This window comes from Pinus tabuliformis, chromosome 8 (assembly GCF_031772625.1).
Source record: "Pinus tabuliformis cultivar Carrire ecotype Pingquan chromosome 8, CPIR1, whole genome shotgun sequence".
Classification (NCBI taxonomy): Eukaryota; Viridiplantae; Streptophyta; class Pinopsida; order Pinales; family Pinaceae; genus Pinus; species Pinus tabuliformis.
The window spans coordinates 541400208-541410515 of NC_142294.1; positions in this window are offsets into that span (position 1 = coordinate 541400208).

The following is a 10308-nucleotide window of genomic DNA, read 5'->3' on the forward strand; positions in this document are numbered from 1 at the left end:
AGTAGTGACGAAGGATAGGATGAAGCACTTAGTTTTAATCCTAAGGCTTATGAGAGCAGCAGTGACGAAGGGCAGGATGAATAATTTTTAGTAAGTGAAGAGTCACGTTTTCAACATAGTCCTAATCCTATGGAATATGAGAGCATCACTGACAATGCACATGATGAAGAATATCCAATAAACATCTAGTAAAATTTTCCATTTAGTCCTAATTCTAAGGACTATGAGAGTAGCACTGAAGAAGGGAAAGATGAAGAATATCCTCCAAGTCAGTATTTCAAAAGCACAAATGATCATATTGAGGATAACATTCCTCAGAATTATGATGAAAATGCTTATACAAATGATGATCCAATGATGGATATGTTGCAAGGAAATATTGTATTGAGGAGTAGGAGCATACCTTTTCGTATAAATCCAAGATGTTCTAGTTATACAAGGGGTAGAGCAGAATATCTGACGAGAAGATGTTCTATCAGTGCTCTCATTTCAAGTGAATGTTGTCAAAAATATTGCTTAAAACATATGGATTTCAAGTTTGCATTAGAGAAAAGGAAGAGATATTGGTCAATGAATAAAAGCATGCAAAATTCATATTTAGTGGGGTGCATGCAATCTACATTGTCAAGTTATGATTATCATATGGGTCTTTATTTATCTGTAGAAAAGATTTCAAAATGTTTCATTCAATGCGTAACTTTAGTCTATCAATAATCCAAGAAAATTTGGAAAAGGATCCCACATTTTATTCAAAAGTACGTCATAAACGATAGTTTGGGCCAGTTTGGGCCATTATCAAATACTGTAATGTCATGGATGAAAGATTTCTTTTCAAAGCATGGAGAGTGTATGCCAAATAGGAATACAATACATATTTGAGATAATTTATCAAGACGAAAAATCTACAACTTATACAAAGAATATCAAGAAGGTGTTGAGGGACATGGTCAATTTATTACATATCAATATTTTGTGAAGGTATGGAAGAAAGAATTCAACAATGTCTATATTCCTAAGAAAACAAGGATGGGTATTTTCAGTACATGTGCTTCTCTTAAACCAAAAAGGGATAAATGTGAAGGGTTAGAAAGAGGTAAGCATTCATAAATTTAACTTTTAAAATTGTATAGCCATCAACTATGAAAGAGTATTTCTTAATGAATTTCTTTTATGTTGTGTAGATTCCATTGTCAAAGAACTTAAAGAGCATCATGAACAACAAACAAGTGAATGGAAAAAGTTGTACAAGCATCAAAGCAAGTGTTATGATAATCCAAATAAATATTTGGGTTTGATAATTGATGGTATGGACCAGAGGAAAACACTTTTACCACATTTTGTTTACACACCCAAAAATTTATAGGAGGAAAATTTTATTCAGTATCACTTGGTCGGTTGTATGGTCTTCAATGGGAAAATCTTGCCAAGGGTGTACTTCATAGCTCCAAATATTCATAATGGCATAAATATGAAAATAACCATAATTCATGATGTTATTTCTCATTGGTCTGGTAATCTTCCTAAAGTTTTGTATCTACAATTGGACAACACTTGCTGTGAAAACAAAAATTAGATTTTTTTTTGGATATATAAACATGCTTGTTGAATTGATAATTTTTTATAAGGTAAAGGTTGGTTTCCTTATTGTTAGGAACACTCATGACCATATTGATTAGATGTTTAGTCGTTATTCAGTCACATTGAGGAGGAAGGAAGTTGGGAGCTTGCCATCATTAATTGAATGTATTAAGAAATCATACATGCCATAGCCTACTTTTGATGTGTTGGAAGAAACTGTTGACATGCGAAGGTTTATTTTGGGATCGCATGGTGAGGAGAAATGCATTGAACAACTTAATGGAATTAGCTTCCAACATCAATTTCATATCAAAAAAATTGGTGGGAAAACACTAATATAGGGCAAGAAATATTCAACCACTGTAGAATGGGCACTGTCATTGGTTTGGAAATTTTGACGTTCATTCCAGATCATCCAATATTTTCATCAAATATATTGTTATTACAATGAGTTGCTGAAGTTCATAATGCACGCAAATAGAATAGAGATATAAATTATTCTCATTGCCTATAAGAAATTAAAAAAAGTACTAGATATACATATAAGTACTTTGATATTGCTGATTTAGTTTGGTGGGAGTGTTTTTTCAATAATCAAAGTGATATCATTTCAAGAACAACAAATGAAGATATACCATTGAAAAATCAATTTATTTGGCCACAAAATGTGTCAAATGAACATGAGGAAAGAAACATTGTTGAACAACAACAATGTCAAGGTATTATTAATTCTTCACAGGCAGAGGAAAGGGAGATGTCTATTGGTTCCATAAGATCTCGTGCACAACATGAAGCCATGGAAGACCTTTATAGGGGTTCAATATCGGATATTAAGGAGGGTTGCATGGTCACAGTGCTAGCAGATAGAGATCCCAATGGCTATCCATTCTGGGTTGCTAAGGTTATAAAGTTCATTACATAAAATGAAGATGTTACAGGTGTTGAAGTACATTGGTATGCCACAAATACACACCCATTAAATGGTGTGTATAAGCCAGAGATGGTAGTTGATAAAAAAATTGATGGAAAGATAAAAAGAAGGGGTACAAATATAAATCGTCGCCGCACAAACCTCTTAAAGTTGGAGATGTTGACATACTTGTCTATGACTTCAATTTAACAAAGTGAGGAACTCTTCACTTCAAGATGATAGAGATTTTGAAAAGGTTGTTACTAGAAGGAACAATGCTGAGATGGGAGTCTGTTGAGACTAGTGGTAGATCCAGAAGAATTTTGAAACCTGAAATAGTGGGCATGCATGTGGACTCGGATGGGGCAATAGTTGATGAAAGAGAAGAATATGGAACATCTTCATCTGCATCCATTCATTCATCTGAAGATGTGAATTGTGATTGTGTGAAAGAAAATATGAGTGATTTGGAATAATTTTCTAAGACAGTTTATATAACTGATGTTTGCATCGCATCTTGAAATAAAATTTTGATTTCCATATGGTGTTAAATAAGAAGTTATGAGTCATTTTTATTTTTGTTGGATTATATGTTTTAATTATGATGATTTTTGTTATTTAGAATATCTACAATGCAACAATAACCTAGAGATATAATGTATGTTTCATTCAATCTACAAATAATGACATTTTGATTAATTTAGTCATGTAATTTGTTCATAATGTCAAGGTTATTTAATTTTATGTTTGAAAATTTTCCAAATATTTTTTGTATCTTTAATGTTATGGTAGAAAGCAATAAGAAATTTAGCGATCTTTAGTGTCATGTTATTATATGTTTAACAACATGGATGAAAACTGATAGAATTTTAATGTGTTTCAGATCCCATTATTTTATCTTTATCATCATTACTAAATCATGTTAAAATTGTACTTAGGAAAGAAAAATGTTATTCTACCACATTAGTGTGTTTTTTTCCTCAAAAACAATTGTTTTTTTGCACACAAAAATTCAGTTTTACTGCCATTTTTTAAAAATGTTGAAAATTGACCCTAAAAAAAACCATCGTTCCAATATCAACAATTTTCATTTCGGGGTGTTTTTTGGGCAATTTTTGCATAAAAAATTCATTTTCACTGTCATTTTTGAAACATGTTCAAAATTGACCCTAAAAAAAAAAACATCGTTCCAGGATACACACTTTTTGTTTTTAGCACTGTTTTTCATGTTTTTTTGGGGTTTTTTTTGCCAGAGTTCCCATTTTCAGTTTATAGTTTCCGTTTCAAAGTTTACATTGTTAATACCCTTAAGTTGACTACACATTGGAAAATATCTTTAAAAATCACATTATTTAACCCCCTACCAATATGAACTCAATGCACCTTCCCAATTTAAAAAACCCCTACTTTCACTAGATATCGTAGGTATCAATTTTTTCCTTTAACATTTTTATACCCCTTTATATTTTCTCATTAACTTTGAGCTACATTTTTTATACCTGCAAATATAAAAACCCTTTACCCCTTATATATCCCCCAATATGTTATGTCATTTTTTCCTGAGTAAATATTCCCCAATATGAATACACGTGGTATGGAATTTATCCCTTAGTGAAGTCCCCATGGTTTCGACATTTCATGAAGTGTTGGGAAAAATGTAGCAAATGACCTCCTATTTCCCAAATTCCTGAGTACATGAGAACAATATTTAACTGCCAAGATACCAACATTTGTTTAAGTTTAGAAGAAGTGGTCATTTATGGTATCAAGGAAGCAAATATTTTCAAGTTTATGCCACATGAACCTTTTTTGCCTAATAATTCAAAAATCAACATCAACACTAGTGATGCTGGAATTCATAACACTAGGAGCAATACCGAGGAGCTCGAAGTATGTACAATTCATTTTAGTGAAAAATGATTAGAAAGTTGAAGGAATGAGTTAGGGCTTAAACATCATTTGTGGCAAATACTGCACATTTCTGGAGATGTTTAACAAAAGCTCAACAAATACCAGAAAAAGAGACCATCCATTTTGGGGTTGTGGCATATTGTAGAGGCCGAGTGAGAGCTTCATTATGCCCAATGTATTTCGGTAACTCCCTATGTATAGTCTATGCCCAGACCAAAGCCAAACAAATTTTAGGGAAATATATCTTCTCAGTGGTGACTCGCATCCAAAATCTAATCAGGTACAACACAATAGAGGCACATACCAATAATATGATACATTGGCTTGATTTAAGAAGAGTCGAAGTTGGTGAATTTAAGCTATCACATTGAAATCAAGCCGCTACAAGCTAAAAAGAAGATCCAATGTTGTAGGGGTTTTGTTGGTCAAATCCATATTCAAATTATCTAGTAGGAAGATCTTCTTTGGAGATGGTGAAAAAAAAACCTTAAAAAAGCCGAAAAGTTGTTGGTAGAAGTTTTTATGGTGCAGTTTTATGTCGTGGTGTGTTATTATAAAAGTGTAGTGTTTAAAATCAAATGATGCATAAACACAAAGAACAGACTAACTATTTAAGAGACCAATGTGACTATCATGCTTTAGGAGTAGTAGTTATAGGTAGTTCTTAACAAGGTCAAGCTGGTGTGACCCGTAGTGCTCCGGGGGCATCAGTACAAGTTATTTTATACAACATCAAGTTGTATAATTGTTTGTTGAAGACATACTATACCCAGAATGTTATCCTAGATAACTGGTGAACATAAGTCCATATATTCAAGAAATGGTGGCAGTTCCATAGGATGCTTGAGTATCAAGACTGGGCCATTGTGCTCTGGGACATTGATAACTGTCAATTCTACAAAGTACATCAATGATGGTCTAAAGCAATTATGTCTTAAATGGATCAAGTGGGAAGCTCGACAATGTGGAGAAAAAGAGAGCAGAAACTATGAAATTTCAGAGTGGATATGAGTGTTACTAATGACCATATCAAACAAATATGACAAAGGTCATTTCTTATTGTAATATGTGTTTTCAATATTAGTTACCCATAAGCACTAAGGGACAGTATTGGAAGTAATTCTTCCATGTGTTATTGTGAGTCTCGAGGTGTCAATCTAGAAATAGTTGTTTTCCTATGTTTGAATTGTATTAGATATCTAGATCCATATCCTATATATGGAACTACTCAGATCAATAAAGATATCAAGTGATTTGCGTGTCATAATGTGCTCTATTTTTCTAACAATATCAATGTTAAAATATTCAGAAATATGAATGTTAAATACAATACAAAAAATATATCTATATACATATATTTTTTTTTGGTGATGTAGTATTTAAATGATTTGTTTCTCTAACCAATACAGAAAAATAATCAAACAAATCAAGCATTATTATGTCTTAAAATAATCAAATCAACCAATTTTTAGTTTAGAGTTTTTGTTTTTAAATATTTAAAAATAAAATGAATATTTAACTTTTCAAACACAAAACGATTTTTTTTATAGCAAAATCATAAAAAATCAAACTTGATTAAATCAAACAAATTACGATAGTCACATGGTCGACCGAACATATTACTATGGCTGGACGAGGACTAATAATCTTTATTGGGTATATGCCTTCCTACTAAGACACTCCAACTGGAGTTTTAAAGGCTTTTTTTAATTTAAAATGGATTGAGTAATTGCACTCAAACTTACAAATGTTATCATGTTATTTCAAAAAGCAATGCCACTAGGAGCTATATCAAAACATTAATGCATTGAATTCATTGCAAATAATCAATTCAATAAATAAATAAATAATTCTCTTAACCTTATATTTTGTGAAATGAAAAAAATGCACAGACACATATACGACTAAACCCATATTTCCAATGTCAAAATAAAAAATAATGATAATTTGGACATCAATTTTCAGCTCTACCTTCACACAAACTTCATTATCTTCATTGCAGGTGTAGGCACTGTCAAATCATAGGGAACAATGGCCTTATCACTCATTTCAATGTGAGTTTTCTGAAGAAGAAGTTGAAAGATTTTTAGGGGAAGAGGAGAGTATTTCCCTCAACATTTCAGTTGTGGAGATTAAATCACAACTATACAGGAGCTTAAAACACAAAAAATTGAGGCACAGTAGAACAAAGTAAAACATAGTAAAAATATGGAGCAACAAAATGAAACCGAGTAACTCTCTGTAAAACCGAGAAACTATTTGTTTTCACATGCCCACCACAATTTGGTCCACGATTTTCTCCTCTTGACCTCTCAAACTTACATCCCCTACTATGAAAATGACTTTTACATACATATATATCAAAACATACAATTTTGACTCATTTATACATGATAGAAAAACATTAAGACACGGGATGGGCGATTATACAGAAAACATAATTCTTCTGAGCTTGTAATTGCTGCAGAATACAAATAGCAGTTGCAGAGTGAATGTTTGCCCATAAGTTTTTACCAACCCTTTATTAAATACACATTTCTACTCAATTACTTGATGTGTGTTGTGGAATGGAGAATTTGTACTCATACTGAAAACTTCATTTAATCTATCCTTCAGCCTACAAAAAAAATCTGCAACCTGCAAACAAAATCTACTTGGAAAGTATGGTTGCTGTTAGTGCATTTAACGTGGTGGTTGGGATTAATTTTCAAAAAATCCCCCTTAATCACAACTATCACCATTGATAATTCCCAAATAATTCCTGAGAAAAATAAAATTTTCACGTGCCAATGGCTTTGTGAAAATATCAACAAATTGTTCATGTGACCTGCAGTGCTGCAACACAATCTCACCATTGTTAATAAACACTTTAATAAAATGATATTTAGCATCAATATTCTTGGTCCTCTTGTGAAAAAAAATATTTGATAATGTAATTGAGGAATTGTTGTCACATAAAATAGTTGTTGTTCCCTCTTGGTTGTGGCATACATCCCTCAACATTCTTCTCATCCAAACTACCTGACATGTTGTTGTTGTTGCGGCAACACATTCATCTTCTGATTTGACAATGACACTATTGGTTTCTTATTGGAGGCCCATGATATGGATCTCAAACCTAAATGAAAAACATATCTTGACGTGCTCTTTCTATCATTAACACTTCCTGCCCAGTCACTGTCAGTATAACCAATGTGCCTAAAATTATTTTTTGCAGTGTACAAAATACCATACTCCTTTGTTCCATTGACATACCTTAATATCCTTTTGGCTACTTACCAATGTGCCTCCTTGGGTGTCTCCATGAACCTTGACACCGAGCATACTGCATTCACTGTATCTGACCTAGTTGTCATTAAATAAATCAAGCTACGCACCATCCTTTTGTATAATGTCATATTGACATTGATGTTGTAATCTTATTTTTTCAGCTTCAACCCCATAACAATTGGTGTTGGTGCGGACTTGTTGTTCTGCATATTAGACCTCTCCAAAATGTCTCCTACATACTTTGCTTAGGAAATAAAAACTCCATTTTCTGTTTGCTTCATTTCTATGCTCAAAAAATACCTTAATAACTCCAAATCAGTGATTTCAAACTCACTTTTCATGACTTCTTTGAAATCAACAATGATAAGCTTACCATCACTATCTTTGATGCATAGAGTAGGGTCACTGCCACATTTGTCAAATCCTTTGTCCAACATGTAAGCATCTATCCTGCTATAGCATGCACGGAGTGCTTGCTTCAGCCGATAAAGAGCTTTATTCAACATATGCACCTTGCCTTCTTGGCCTTCTACCCATAACAAAGTGCTTTCCCAACATATACTTCCAATTTCAGTGCTCCATTCAAGAACGTTGATTTTACGTCCATTTGATGCCCTTTCCATTTATGTTTTGCGACAATCGAAAACACTGTACGGACAGTCTCCATCCTTGTGATTGGCACAAATGTCTCTGCATAATCTCTTGCATGTTGTTGCTTGTATCCTTTCACAACTAGCCTTGCTTTATGCCTTCCAATCTTTCTTTCAGTGTTTCTCTTGGTCATATAGACCCACATCACTCCAATGACTTCTTTTCCTTGCGGTACGTCCACTAACTCCCATGTGTTGTTCTTTTCTATTGCTTCTATTTCTTCATCCATTTCCACAACCCATTTTTCTTCTTTGACTAAATGGATTGGGTCAAATACATGACAAAACAATGCAAATAAGGAATTCAGACCAATGCTACTATCAACTTTGTCTTGCTCATAAATTTCACTTAAATTTCTGAATTTTTATCTCTTATTCTTGCGAAAGATGGACTTGACATGTCACTTGATGTTGTGCTTAAAGTAGATGATGTTGTGGGTCTTTGCAACATGCTTGGAGTAGTTCTCACTTGACTGCGTGATATTGTCCTATTATTTTTCATGGTGTCACTTCTTGACTGTTTTATTGACCTTGAATAGGAGTAGGAGGAGTCACTGTTGAGGAATTACTTGTTGCGGTCCATTCCTCCTTGTCTTCATGTGGTATACACATTTTCACATCGACAATCTTCTCTATACTTCCATCCCATGCTTCCTCTTCTATGAACTGCACATCTCTGTTGATTATGACCTTCTTGGTTGATCAATTGTAGAGATTCTATGCCTTGGATTCATCACTATATCCAACAAATATGCATTTCTCCCCCTTGTTGTCCATCTTCTTCCTTAACTCATATGGGACATGTGCATACAGCACACATCCAAAAACCCTCATGTGAGTGAAACTATGCTTTCTTCCACTCCATCCCTCTTCAGGAAAAGTAATCTTGACACTTTTGGTTGGACACCTATTAATGACATATGCTTCACAAATGACAACGTCAGCCCAATAGTCATTTGGCCAATGCTGTAATAGTCCTAAGTCTCTGAATTGTCAAATTTTCATCCTCTTTTCCTTCGGTTATTACTCACTTTTATCCATATTATATTTCTCCATTCACCATTTATCATACCATTTTCATGTTAAATATGGGTTTCCCTTGTTATTTTCCAATTTATTTATTTTCATGCATTTTAAGAGAATTTGTGATTAATTATTAGAAAACTAAAGTATTCTCATATATATATCTCAAAAGTTGTGTGAGCTTTTTAATGTGTAGAAATATTTCAATAAACAATTATTCAAAGAGATTTGAGGAGATAATCAATCAAGCCCATTTCAAGGAGAATATCATGAGGATATGGATATCCAAGATTTGTGTGAAGATTTGAAGGGATCATATTTTGTAATTATGGAAACTGGTTGAGAGAAAAGTGGAGTTGTATTTATGAGTTGTTAATGTCCTTTTCAAAGCAACTCATGTATAAATATGAGTGCTCTCTCTCTATTTGAGTATGTTATTGTTGGGGAGGATTGTAAGTCATTGTGATGTAATAGATTGAGATTTCTTTATAGTTAATGTGAGATCACATGTGTGTGTTTTTTATATTTGTCCTTTTTTGTTTTTTCACATGTTTTTCTTTTATGAAAATTTCATATTTCTATATTAATTTAATTTATTCAATTCAATTCAGTCGTGTGTTTAATTTCATCCGTGTGCTTCAATTTCAAGCATTAGATTAGGTTAATTTGGCGCCAATTTTGCATATAATGTGCATGTGCCTCGTATGTATATGAAATCCTAAGGTTGACAATTAATGAATGGGAAATTATTAAACGACAATTTTTCTCCCAACATTTTGGCGTCGTTGTCGGGGAGGCACGATCAATTGAATTTTAGTTTACTTTTCCACAAGAGTTCTTTCATTTCATAGTTGACAATATTGTCAGTAAACTGCTTGCTTACCAACTATCCTAGTATGCTTTCTTGACAACTAAATCACTAGTTGTTATTTACTGCTTTCTAGATTCTCATAGTTTGCTTGCTTG